The sequence below is a fragment of the Atractosteus spatula genome, chromosome 8 (genome assembly GCF_055471065.1).
Source record: "Atractosteus spatula isolate fAtrSpa1 chromosome 8, fAtrSpa1.hap1, whole genome shotgun sequence".
NCBI lineage: Eukaryota > Metazoa > Chordata > Actinopteri > Semionotiformes > Lepisosteidae > Atractosteus > Atractosteus spatula.
In genome coordinates this window covers 8559553-8573928 of record NC_142713.1, presented here as the reverse complement: position 1 = coordinate 8573928, position 14376 = coordinate 8559553, and the positions used below count along the sequence as shown (strand labels likewise).

The 14376-nt window shown below is 38.0% G+C and overlaps 1 protein-coding gene across 1 annotated transcript in view; it reads left to right on the top strand.

Moving 5' to 3' along the window:
* Positions 1–7999: 7999 nt before the first annotated feature.
* Positions 8000–14376, top strand: part of LOC148829156 (solute carrier family 45 member 3) — a 42295-nt gene continuing 35918 nt past the window's right edge. Inside the window, exon 1 of the mRNA XM_088924346.1 lies at positions 8000–8076. The gene's annotated coding sequence lies outside the window, so the exon portion shown is untranslated. The remainder of the gene's footprint in view (positions 8077–14376) is intronic.

The following is a 14376-nucleotide window of genomic DNA, read 5'->3' as shown; positions in this document are numbered from 1 at the left end:
CTGAGACTAATTAATTGGCCACTATTAACCTCTTAAAAATGTCTAGGTTCTTTCAAATTACATTTATGTGTTTCAGTTAATTTAATAACAAAATTGTGTCCATTTTTAATAATAGAAGTAGAAGAATTATGGTCATCAGAGTATAATGTTAAAATCCTTGTAAAATTCAGTTTAACAAAAGCTCATATAAACAGACAGGTGTTTTCATATGTGTTGAATCTTAATTCCCTGCAGTTTACCCTACTAGGTTGTGTAGCAAAATCAGCTTGTTGGTTTTAAATAAGAAATTGATTTTGTTGTAGATAGAACTATAGTGAAGCAGTTACATTCTTCCATGTCTACCACAGATCACTGCATTGCTCTACTGTGAGTAAACACAGATAGTACAGGCTTATCCATCGCCATCATGATCTTACACATGATGTAGAAGAAATGGATCTGAAGCACCTCTATCCACACATCCTGTAGGGCTCTGGCATGTCAGTCATGTCAGCTGACAGTGCGTTTGCACTGAAAGGATTGAAATGGTTATAATAATATGTATGAAGTACTTTATGTTAAGGTAAAAAAATGCATTATAACCTTAATCTTTTCTATAGTAAGCATTTAAAATCTTTACCATGTTATTCTTTTAAAATGTGAATGACATGCAATGCTGTATCCTGTCTGCTCATATGTGACAGACACTTGTAATCCAAAACAACAGCAAAGAGAACAGATGAGGATCAAATCAGAGGAAGTACAGTTTGAAAGACACAGTGCCACTTGTGAGAAACCAAGGAACCAAATGCATAATGTCTTTTATTTCTCTGTAAGACCCATAGTACATTACATTTTAAGTTAAAAGCAATTAGGCAAAACTGGTTGCAGTAATAAATGCAATACCTGCAATATAATACAATGATAAAACAGAAAGCTTACAGTGACTGATAAACTGATAAACTCAAAGTTCTGTTGGTGTCAGTTAATCTATTTCAAATAGTATTTGGCCTACTGACTAGCAAAATGATATCCAAATCACTGTCCCACAACAGGGTTTAGAGACAGAGGCTTAAGGCACTTAAACACTTAAACAAATCAGTTTCAGTGGAATACAGAAGGAGAAGTTCATGTTAGTTATTTACTGAGGATATCCGGACTGAAAATGGACAAGTGATATGATCATTTTTGGCCTCTATGACATTAAGTACTCAACTCCTTTCTGTTTTCAAATTGTGGAAAGCGATTCAGGAAAAAAAATCTCTTCTGTCTTTCTGGACTGCAAAGAAATGACATAGATTGGCAGCTGTTGTTGTTGTTTTTTTAAATGGCTGGAAGATGGTGGAAAGGCTTCAGTATACTGTACATTACCATGACATAACCAGTGGGTCGTATTTCTAATTATATTGTGTCACAAGTTGTCTATCCATTCATTATCAAAAAGCTGCTTCTGCTAAAGGTTGTGGCAAAATGGATCCTATCCTGGAAGCATTGGGTGTAATATGACACAATGGGACCACAACCCGCAGTCCTTATACTGTCCACCAAACATAGTTAAACTGAGTGCTCCCACTTATAATACAGTACTTATTCATGAAAATTACTTTTTCTACAAGGTTATGGGTAGGCATAGTATACTGTTGGATACTGGACTTGATTAAAAAATGTTAGTTGATTTTGGGCATAGTATAGATACATTTAGGTATATGGATTTTGTTTTAGAGGTGGTCACAGTCACACTTTCTTTAACATGTACATAAATTACATACCTGAAACAAAACGTTCCTTTTTTGCTTAATTCCTTTCCTTTTTGGAATCCCCCTTCCTTGCTGGAATAAATGGGGGAAATTTCCTCTTCATGTATAAGTCATGTAAGAAACACAAGCTCGTATAGAGCAAATAGTTCACGGTCAAAAGCAGGCCAAGTACTCAAACCCTGAGCTTCTTTTCTAGTGCTGCCAAACTCGCTGACACCTGGTTTACCTTTGTGTAGTGTGAGGAGCCATGCATAATCATTGTTCTCATTCCTGACATGGACTTGCCTTTACCTACTGTATATCGGATCATGTGTACCAAACTGCTATTCAAAAGTTATCTCATCTGAAAGGCTCACTGACATAATAGTAGCCTGGTCAGCCTGATATCCTACTACAATCATGAGCATACAAGCTGAAGTGTGATCCCCTGGCACAGAGGCTTTGAACATTACCATAGCCATCTGACTTTACACTGTTGAGTCTTGTTCCACTCTTTGGCTCTTAAACAGCATACTCAGTGACTGTGACAGACCTAAGGCCGACCTATCCGATTCAATGCATTCGTGCAGTGTGTTTTGGTTCGACACTGTTTTCAAACATCTGCATCTACACAAACCCACCATATGAAAAGACTAGCCTCCTGATGCTGAGAATTTGAATGCTCACAGTGCTTTAAAGCCCCGAGGTTGTGCTTTGTAGCCTTCCAGTGTGACAGAACAGAGTCCAGAGAAACGCTGATGACTCATACATGTATATTAAAGCAGTGTTTCACTCAGGTGTTCACAAAGTAAAAATATGTCAACACCATACCTCAGAAGGAGAGGTATACAAAGTTCTGTAATGGTATTAGCACAGAAGATGCAGAGGACTAGAAACATTCAAGATCAATAAATCCCCAGGAACTTCCCAATTGTACTCAAGGAAATTAGATTTGTTATTCAGAAGCCACTGACATAACTCTTCTGATTGTCATTCAAGACGTGTAGTGTACAGTATATACTGTATAATTAGCATAGCACATATATAATGTAGATACTGCATTTACAAATACAGGTTATAGGTAGTACCTCTGTACACAGTAGAAGCATAAACTGCAGTAACTGTGCATCTGAGGTAAATCTAAATAATTATGATACAGCAGAGGGGCTTAGAATGAAACATTTTTTTTTAAAATACTGTATATGTGCTGGAGTTTCAGTTTCTCACACTTCCTTCTGAAAGCAAGCACAAGCTGGTGATGTTCAAATGTGTGTAGGAGTTTCCTGAATGTTGGGTGTCAGTATTTGATCTCACTTAGTCAGAAATGACTGATGTATGTGTAAAATAGATTAGGTTTAAAAAGCTGAAGGATGTAAGGGCCACATATATATGCACTATACACACACATATACATGCATTGTCAAAACATTACCCGGTTAATTTTACTGACTCACACACAAAGACAGGATTAACCATCATATACTTTTAAATTGCAGGAAAAAAAATATAAAGAAGAAATCACAAAGAAGAAATACCAGTGGTATAAATCCTGTTTTTCTGCTCACTGTTGTCATTAAAGTAGCTTCCTTTGTTTGCTTGTGTGCTAGGACACCCACACAGACAAACCCTTCTGTGACTGAATTTCAGCTTTGTATTACCATCCGTTCTCATAAGCACAGTCATAATAATTTCTCAGAAATTTCTCACATTGGTAAAACTTTCTTTCCTGCTTTCCTGTCACGTTCATCCTGTAGCACTGTAGAAGGGTTGTGGTCAGGCTGCTTTTTTTCCTCTGTGTCACAAATAAATATGTACCTGTACAAAATTTACAGGTGACAATGTCTGCCAACACATTACAGTTCTCATAAAAAACACGAGGAAATATTTTGTTCGCAGGTGGTTAATAGGGTTCAATGGGCTTTCAGTCAATAATTCTTGACATGCATATGTATATAAAATGTCCTGTACATAGTACATAAAAAAACATTTTCATGTTTCCATCATTATCTGGGACACTTGTAAGCTTCGTAATGTGGCAGTCATATTCTGTTTGAAACAGAAAAACTGAAATGCATCATTTTGGATTTGAGCCATTTTAAGTTTATTGAAGGCACACTGATTTAATGTGGAGAACACATGAGAAGAATCTTATCAACCTGTGTGTACCTTTTCTCCACTGCTGTTGATTGTCATTTTTTTATTTTCTGGTGATCACATCTAAGAGAGCACAGCATTTCATGGGTGACAAATGTGCAACAAAGTACAGTTTTCCCCGTAAATTGATCCCCAAGAGTATAGTGTCCATCAGGTGATCATGTCCAGTAAAGCACAGTTTCTCTGGTGATTGCGTCTAACTGTGTACAATCTTCCTCTTGTGATTATTCCACTGGTTCTATTGGTGATCACGTGCAACAGAGTACATCATTCCTTTGAAATTAACAGTCAAGATCAACAGTATCCTGCATTCCTGTAATGACTGTGTTCAACAGCTTACAGCATTCCTCTAGTAACCTTTTCTAACTGTACAATGCTCATGTCCACCAGAGTACAATGATACTTCAGTGATCACGTCCAATAGAGTACATTGTTCCCCTGGTGATTATGTCCAACACTATACCATTTCCCTGGTGATCATTGCCAATAGAGTACACTGTTCTCATAGTAGTTGTTTCCAACAATATACAGTCATCCTCCAGTGATCATGTCCAACAGAGTACACTGTTCCTCTGAAATGAATGGTCATGTTCAATAGTGTACAGCATTCCTATGATGATTATGTTCAACAGTTTAGTGTTTCTCTGGTAACTTCTCTGGCAACTGTGCAGTTCTCATGTGCAACACTGATGGTGATAGTAAAGCAGTAATGCTGTTATGGATGCTGGCTGTCAGAAAATCTGATGTTTGGATGTTTGGATTCATCTCTTTCTCTCATTTCTCTTTCATTGTAAGGAAAAATAATTCTTAAAATGTTCTGAAATATCATACTTCCATTGTAAATAAGTCTTCAATAATGTGCGAAGTATGTTCTACACAATGTACAATGAATTCTACAAATTTGGTAAAAAATGTCAGATATAATAAAACAACGGCACTACATATATTGTCTATCCATTCATTTCATGCCCAGTGAAGAGATTTCAACAGATTATTCACTGTCATTAATGGTTTTGGTGGGATTGCATTCATGCACCTAGTGTAAATCCATTAAATTCAGATTTTGAAATCCATAGTAATCCAAGGAAATCCATAGATCTCTGAAACACACCGACAACTCATCACCTTCAGCTCATTACCAATCTCATAAAAATACATCTGAATGATCAAGGAGCACCTTATAATGATAACATCCTTAAAGCAGTATTAACTGTAAAGGTAATAGACATGAAAAGGAGTGGATCCATGAGCTTTAGAGAAATGTTTAGTTGCTTCCGTTTTAGTCTTTAAAACATCATTATAGTGTGAAACCCCTGATGTCAGACATATTTCCTATCTGGGTTTTCACAGATTTCATTGCACAATTGTTTGAAAGGGTACGATGAATTGAACTCTCTTTACTTTCTTTAAGGTTCTACAAGGTAACAGCAAAACAGAGATTTAGCTCTGAGGCTCAAAGAGAAGACTTGCTATTTGTGTTCTGGTATACAAACAGGAGATACAGTCAAAGCATAATATCATTCTACTCTCCAACATTATTTAAAGCCCTGAAGAAAGCATTACGTTGGTGATCTTTATTGACAAGGTTGTGATTGCAAATGCAGCATTCATTAGACAAGAAAAAAATGAAGGAGTTTTAAAATGGATGCACTGATCTCATTGATCTCCTGACCTACTGACCTTAAAGCCACTGACCTGCTATAGGGTAAAGAGACAAAACCGTGAAAATCCTACACATATGGCTGAATGGGAGATAACAGTAATGTTCACCTGAAGCTGTGTGGTAGAATGTAGTGGGAGTACTAGAGGTAATGGGTGGTATGAGTGGAATCTATTGTGTGTTCTGTCTAGGAATAATTGTAGATTTTTACACAGACCAATATTTTATTAAGTTATCCTTGTAAAGAAGAGTTCAGGTATACTCAGGTGATAACATAATTTTTACCTACACTACATGCATTTTTAGATGTGCTACAATTGTACTAAACTTTTTTTTACAGATGCCTGTTTTTCTAACGCCTAAATTATGTTTCTGAAGGGAGACAACTCAGAGAACTAAGAGAAGACATAACAAACGCCTAAAGAGCATAAACGTATTATATCTGATTTTGAATGTAGTGGTTTTACTTTCATCAATACATTTCAAACTGGAATCAGACAAAAGGGGTTTGAATTTAACCGCCTTAAAACCACGCTTTCTTCTTTTAAATATCTTGATTGTGCTCATAGGACCTAATGTATGAAATGAAAATAAAATGCAACCAAATTAAAGCTTTTAATCCTCTTCCACCTTGTGAGACTGAAAGGTCAGACATGACACATCTTATCTTCCAGCAGCTTTCAAACCTCTTAACCGAGATACATAGTTTTGTAAATGATAAGTCCATTGTCATTTAACGGAGAGATGTGATACAGTTCACTTGTGAAGCAATGCTCAAAACGCTGATGTCAACTGCCGGTGAAATAGAAATATGCAAGAGCCAGGAAATTTGATATCTGCAAAAATGAAGAATAACTTTGCAGTGAATGTCATAGAGATAGCAGCAATCGCTCTGAGTTATTCTAAAAATAAAGCATTGCTAAAAAATCTGTAATATTGCAAGGAATTGCTCGTAATGCACATTACTTTTCTTCCGACTTGTTCTGCAAATATTACAATGATCACTTCCCTTGCACTTTTTTTTCATGATTTACTCGGGGATGAATTCTCTCTTTCCGATGTTTTAACTATGGCTTAGTCTACACAGTGGTGATGAAGACTTAAAATGTAGAAAATGGCTTTTTTTGTGTTGAATAGTTGAATTTAGTACTGTTTATGCAATTGCTGTAAATTGTTCCCAGTGGTTCTCTGCCAGTTATGACGAAATGGTGCACATGAGCAAGGGTTGAAATGTGTTATTTTTAAACACCAACAAGGCAGGAAATGATTAATGTGCTAGTTAATGTAGGAAAAATCACTCAATGTGAAATACAGAGATTTTCAACGTCAACAAATATAATTGTTTCTGAGCACGGACTTCATTTGACACCTGAAAACATTTGCATCCAGTTTTCCTAATCGCTTTTTCCAGTTCAGGGCCGCTGAAGAGCCAGAACCTATCTCGACCAGCAATGGGTGCAAGACGGGACGCCAGCCAGTCCATCACAGGGCGCACACAGACACGCACACACTCACCCCAGGGCCAGTTTTCCTAGATGCTAATTAACCTAACAATATATTTTTGGATTGTGGGAGGAAACCGTAGCACCCGGAGATAACCCATGCATACACGAAGAGATCATACAAACTCCACGCTGATACCAGAAATTGAACCCGAGCAATGCCAATCACTGCGCCACCGCCCCGCCACTAAGATCTACATTTATGCTCAAAAAGTTTTTTTTTAAGATGTTAATCGTTAATGTGCACGTTTTCTGCATAGTTATTGTATGCAACAGTTGTACTGTAAATATTGCCCCAAAAAACGGTTCCCTGAATATACTTAAGGTGTGACAACAGTGAAAATGAAGTCTGATGGTAAAAAAAAAGTATTTTCATTGTGCATTTAAAATATATAATTGTAATACTTATCATGAATAGAAATTATGAGAATAATGTATTTAAAACATTACATTAGTATTATACGAATGTTAATGGTACGATTTAGTTAAAATATTTTTTGTGAGTTATACTGTATATGTTGTATTGTGCTGTAAGTGCAATAGAGAAATCTCTAGAAACCGGCAAGTTAAATATTGAGTTATATTACATATATTTGTTTTTCCTAATTACAAATGGAAAAGTCTTAAATGTCCATTATCAGATAATAATACTACTAATACAACTGTTGAAAGCACGAAGAAATGGAAATACATGCCCCATTTTAAAATGAGAAAAAGTGAAGTACAGTACATTTAGTGAATGGGTTTGCAGGTTAGAACGACACAGTCCAATAAATCCAGGTGTTTTTCATTTAATGCCAAGGAATGTGGGGGAAAAAGCGCTATTCTTTAGTTCAGGGATTAGACACGTCACACGAGAAGAAGAGGAGAAACACAATCCCAGTCCTTTTCAAAGGGCTCTTCCTTGTTCTCCACAGTTCCTCTTATTCACCCCTCTAGAGAATCTTTTCACGTCAGCGAGTCCTTCCCACAAGCTGGCCAGAGACACCAGAGCGGGTGGAAAAGTGAACAAGTTGCATGGACGAACGGGAGTCGCATTCACAAGGTAATCCCGACTGCTTCCAGTTTCGATTGGCAGGGGTTTCAGGTAAAATCTAAAAAAAAAACAAACAGGAAAAAGAGAACAGACAATGAAGGTAAATCACGGCTCGTCGCTACGCAAGCAAGTTTCTAAATATAAATCAAAGTAGAAATACTACTTGGCTGTCGTATACTTTTAATAACTTCCGCTTCCTGCACCATGCTGTTTAGCGTGTGTTGTTTTTCCTTCAGTTAGTCCGGTTATTGTTTTCTATGAGCTGTGTGTAACTTGTTAAAATGTAACAGAAATGATAGCAAATGTTTCCTGCACTAACGCGCGGCGCTGGGTGTCGTGAGCCGCTTTGAATGGGATTGTTTTAAACATTTCGTACACGTACAGTCATATAAAAGTGTTTTTATTTTTATGGATTGGTGTTGTGCCAAGTGCCAGGGTGGCAGTACGCGCTTAAAGGTTATTTTGAGAAGCGAGAGCAAGCAGTTTGGTTTTCTACCGAAAAATAACCAAAACATTTTAGACAAGCTGCTGGCTTGTCTGAAAACACTGAGTTTTCTGGCTGTCTTGGTAAAAAAAAAAAAAGCCCGCTGTTTTGACACATGGTACTTGGGGGGGTTAGTATCGGGTTAGCCTATTTTGAGACTTTGGTGAGATTTATTTATTTTTAAACTTTGCACCTTTGCACCACCACTCTCATGTTTAACACACGACCTACGGTACTGTATATTGTGGTAAAGGTGAGGGCTGCGAACATTTATGTAGCTTACTCCACTCATCATGAATCGTGAGGAGAAAATTACGATGTCGTGTTTTAAAACGGAGATCACGACCATGTACCTGAAAAAGGCTTGAACCCCACATTACTCTGCTCGATGAACAGCAAGGAAACGCAATTGAGTTGTACAGTATGCTTAGATCTTTGAATCTATAAAATGCCAAGGATTCAAATTAATAAACATAACGACTCAGCTGGGTCGTATACCCACACGATTTCTGCATATATACAATGCGCGTTTGGAAGGAGCATGTTCTTGGGTTGAAAACTTGCAAGATATGAATGAGATTAATAGCTCGATGCCCTCCTGATGCTTATGTGTTTAGCCTCTATGCAGACAGCAGACAATTCTCTTTTGCAGGATTTCTGCCCATTCCAAGATCCCAACCTGTAAGAGTGAATCCTTCAAGTAGACAGATTTGTGTTTTCTTTCTTCTTTTTTTTCAGCATGGAATAAACCTATTACTTGTTCCTTTGCAGCCTACGCATGCTGACGCAGCTACCCACCTGAACTACTACATTTTACATATGTCTACTGGTGTTCTTGTCTACTACAGTATCTGGTTTAAACTTGGGAAGGTTGTGATAGTTTGATTCTGACTGTTCTGGAGTTGAACAGATCTGTGCCAGTGGATAGTTACCACGGACAGTCTTTTTTTTCCTCTCAAAAATGACATCCTGCATTATAAGGCTTCTCTGAGGGTGGCTTCTGCCAGTATATGCCCAATATACGTGGAAGATCTTCACACTAGCCATGCAAAGACAGAACACAAGGCCTGTCTGCTTAACAGACAGTGCAATGAGGACATGTCGGCCTCTTGTCTGGCACGTTTTAAATCAAGAGTTCACACTCAGAATGGTTCATGATTTCCCAAGCATTGGGTATGTGTTTGAAGGTGTCAGGCAGTCGAGGTGTGGAGTTCTGAAAGACTAGAGTTATTTATCACTAGACACTGACTTTTTGCATGGATCTTTAGAGGAAGTATTATATGTTTGTCACTCTGCTTTGGGGGATTATAGCTAATTAACATGAACACCTTATAAAACGCTTACTACTGGTGCCAGACGAAATTTGCTACATCAACAATGAAGCTTTTCAGGCTGTAATGGTGGTGTGCTGTTCACCGTGTGCTGGTGGGGGTGGAGGTATCAGATTTGATGTTTGTTTTTCAAACGTTTCATGGCTAGGATCTGGTCCTAAATTGCTGGCAGCTGTCTCTCCCTCACCTGTTGCCTCATGGACATGCTCGTCCAAGCAGGTGAAAAAAGGCTGCCGGAGAGCACAAAATCAGGATGATAAGCAGACCTGACAATGAACAAAATCATGGAAGTGTAGTGATTGGTCTGGTTTGTTGCTTGAGTCTCATTGCCCTTTATGGAAATTGCTAGGCACAGAAGGCTTACTTCATCCTGCTTTGAGCTAAACTGTGACCAAGGCCTTCCCACACTAGTCATTATGTTAATTAAAGGTTAAACTATCTCCGTTTTACGCAGAACATTTTTATTGTCACTGTGGTAATGGCTTTGCCACTGGACAAAGGCTGTCTTGCAGCTGTGTGGGAGGACAAGTTTTTTTTTTAGCTGCCAAGAAAAAGTACTGTATGAACTAATCATTCCAAATCAGCGCTTTCTTAATGGATTAATAACGACTTTGGTTAGATTGTATTATGTATTTATTTTAGCCTCTCAGGTTTTTCTAAGTATTGTGTGTTTGCTTTGAATAGATTTCGAAATAGATTAGTTACACTAATAATGTGGTGGGTTTCTCCATATTTCCCAAATCAAAATGTCCCTACTGTGTTCAAGGAAAAACTAGTTGAATAAACTGCATTACCGCATTACCATGGGAACAGTTGATTGGTAATTATCTGATGTATGAGTCTGATTCCAGAGCAGAAGCTTTCATGAGTTTTATATCATATGCATGTAGACTAATGTGAAAGGAGTACATGAGGACAGTCTTTTCAAAGTGACTTCTCAAAATTTAAAGTATTTTATTTTTTTCTGCATCTTACAGCAGCAGATAAATATTTGTGATGTCTCTATTAGTGAAATTGAACAATTTAAGCATCACAAATACAGTTGTGTTAAACTGTGATTATTTGAAAGTTACAGAACTCAACCCAGGATGTGTTAATAAAGTATTTTTTTGTGAATGAACTAAACTACGATATAGCCTGTCTGTCTCCACAGTTCCACCGGCCTCTATTGAGTCCTCAAATGACAATTGTTTGAGAGGATGAAGGAATGTTCACTAAATTTGGAACATACGGAACCGTGAATAAGTTTTAGCTTGACAGCCAGTTGACATATTTCTTAGACTTAACTTAATAAGTGCCATTTTTGGGAGATAGCGAGGATGACTAGCTCACGAAGGAAGCACGTTTATGTACAGCATATACTGTATGTTTTGCATTAAAGATAAGATTGTTTATGATGTCGCAGTTCTGGCCATTCCATAATTGTCTGCTTTCTCATCCTTTTATGATTTCTTAATCCCTAGCAGTATGACCTTTAATGCCATTTACTTGTTATTACAATATTATCCTCACTCACAATTCGAGGAGATAATTTGTAATCCGTTTGATTTGTTGAACTCTTGTTTTTCTCTTTATAATGTAGCTGCTTTGTTGAGGTTCAGAACAAAATACGAAGTCGCAATTATACATTGTCATGTAGAATATGTAAAAAAAGACTGAGTATTTAATAAAAGCCTTTTTAATGTTCAAATCTGTCTGCAATTCAGCTTTCCCAGAAAATAATTACAACTATAAATATGCATCTCATTAGATTGTACAGTACATTGGATGCTGTTCCACAGAGGCAAGTTTCCTGACCTCAGATGAAAAAGTTCCATATATGTCTTTTTAAATAGTTTCCATTCTGATGTTCAAAGCAACCCACAAACAAACAATCCAGGAAGCGTTTTAACAGTCAGATAAGAAAATTCCAGTCATTGTGTTTTAGTGAGTATAATTAACTAATACTTTTGACCTTCTCTTCTGTGATCATGTACTGTAGGTACCAGATAGTTGTCTCACACCCTGGCCCGTGTTGCTGTAATTGGACTCTTTCCTAGCATGGCTTCAGAAGGCTTGCTAAATCTGGTCAACAAACTGCCTGTGCCTATACAGCATCTTTAACACAGCACATGTGGGGGTCATGAGATCTTCCACAGTCTTTGATAAAGTCAAACGGCTTTCCTGTACATTCTTCATTTAGATAGCTTTGGTTTAAAAATGGAAAAAAAAGGCACCTGACACATCTCATGTATTTTCAGGATAGGCTTAAACAGAAATCGGGATGCTTAATGTTGTCATATACTGTGTTTTCCTCCAGCTTAAATGTACCTGTGTTTCGTTTGGTATAGTCTTCTATTTTTAAACAAGGGGTTACATTCCCAGATCTACACCCAACGTGTTTTTGCCTTTTACAGTATATTAGGCCACAATCACTGCTGTAGTTGCAGTGCTGTACTGTATATCCTCTCTGTGAAGCAAAAAAGGGTGATAAAAGTGACCTGAATTCATTTGATTTGAGCAGTTTTGTGTATTATATATTGAAATGGACCACATCTCTGTGTCACTTCCTCCCCAAGTTCATTTTGAGCTGAGCCGTGTCTTCAGGGTTGTAATTTAATTTTGCGATGATGATGCAGTTTCAGTCAAATCGCAAGAGGCACTTTTATGTGGCTCGGGGACATGAAGGGCGTTGAATTTCTGATGGTCTACAGCTCCCCGTCTGTGGCAAGGGGAAAAACAGTAACAGTACTGTCAGCATTCTGCTAGTAATCAAAAGCATAAAGTCTTCCAATATAGATTGGTTTATGTCTGCACATCTGCCTTGGTGTTCCAGTCAATCAACTCCCTGAGACCTGTTATTAAAGTCTTTACAAGTGTATGGCTTTTGACTCAGATTGCCGTGAGACATCGAAGAAGAAAACAACTACACTACATACAAGAACACATGAGCTGTGGAAAAAATGAGATTTCAGTAGTGTGTGATAAATGTTCTTTTTTACTTCTGAGGAGAACTGGATGAAATTCTAGGGTGTTAAGTGGTTACAAAGCTTTCATAAATTCCCACCCACTGAATGCAAATGACTAAGGCCTGAAAGATAAACATAGCAACGCAAATGTTCTTAGTTTTTCTGTTTTGGCGTTTCCGATGGACTTTAAAGAAAGGCTTCCCTGGTTCGTTTACTGTAGCTTTGGTGGTTTTTCATTTAGTTCATGGCAGTGGAAAGAGTGAGTAACTGTATCTGGGCAAGGGCCTGTTCAAGGTACTGAACGTTAGTGTATTAGTTTCCAGAAATCTCAAGGGGACAGGAGTGTAGTTTGTGAGTCTTTTGATATGTGATCCACGTCTACCTGCAAATGGGATGACTTTGTGATTTAGGCGATTCTATTGCACAGCTTTTGGGCGGAGCGGTGGCACTGTGGCTAAGGATCTGCACCTGTGGGTGGAAGGTTGCCGGTTCAAATCCCACAGCCGGCAGAGGAATCCTACTCCGTTGGGCCCCTGAGCAAGGCCCTTAACCCCAACTGCTCCAGGGGCGCTGTACAATGGCTGACCCTGCGCTCCAACCCCAAGCTTCTCTCCCTGTCTGTGTCTCATGGAGAGCAAGCTGGGGTATGTGAAAAGACAAATTCTTAATGCATGAAATTGTATATGGCTAATAAAGTGATCTTATCTTAATGCTCTTGAATCATACATACCTTACAAAAGCTTTACATATCCTGTTTTCTGATTAAATATTTGTTTGGTTTCACCTATATGTACGACGGAATGTATTCTGCTTTAAGTGTGTAATTCATCCAGTTGAAATTTTAATGTAATTGAAGCAACCAAATAATCTAGATAGGTTACAAACAAGAGAAGAGCATTCAGCTATGTGGGCAAATCCATTATTCATCTGGTTACCAGTGATTCTCCTTGACTTTCGTGATGAACCACAAAAAGTGTGGGAGGTTAAAGCGGATTAATTCAATCCTTGTTATCCATTAATGGGAAGAGCCGTCCTGGCAATAATGTTGTCCTGCATGTAACCCTGCAGTTCTGAAAATAGTTTTGCTGTTGATATTCCATGTTTCTCCTGTTTACTGGGATTTTCCACTCCATGGTGGTGAAGCTTTCGTATTACTCAGTGCTCCAGTGAGCAGTTGCTCAGAGCCAGACCGTGAGATTGTACCAGAACTCCAACATTGCATTTGGTGGAGTAAAGACCCATTTTGACTCCCTGTCTGCCAATTAGTATGCAGAAAAATCAGTAAGCGGCATACTTCTGCAGCTTTGTTGGGGGGAAGGAAATTTACAGAGCATACTTGTCCTACAACTGTAGCTTCCTTTGCAAGGGCTCACCTAACTGTAGTATTGAAATGAGACCATGCAGGAGTGCACAGAAATGACTGTCAGAATTTTACTTCGGTCTGGCTTGCCTGTGATCATGGAAATGGAAGACCAAGAAAATGGAAATGGAGAGCTACTCCTGCTGTAAGTAATGCTGTTTATAAACGACTCACTGTTTAACATGA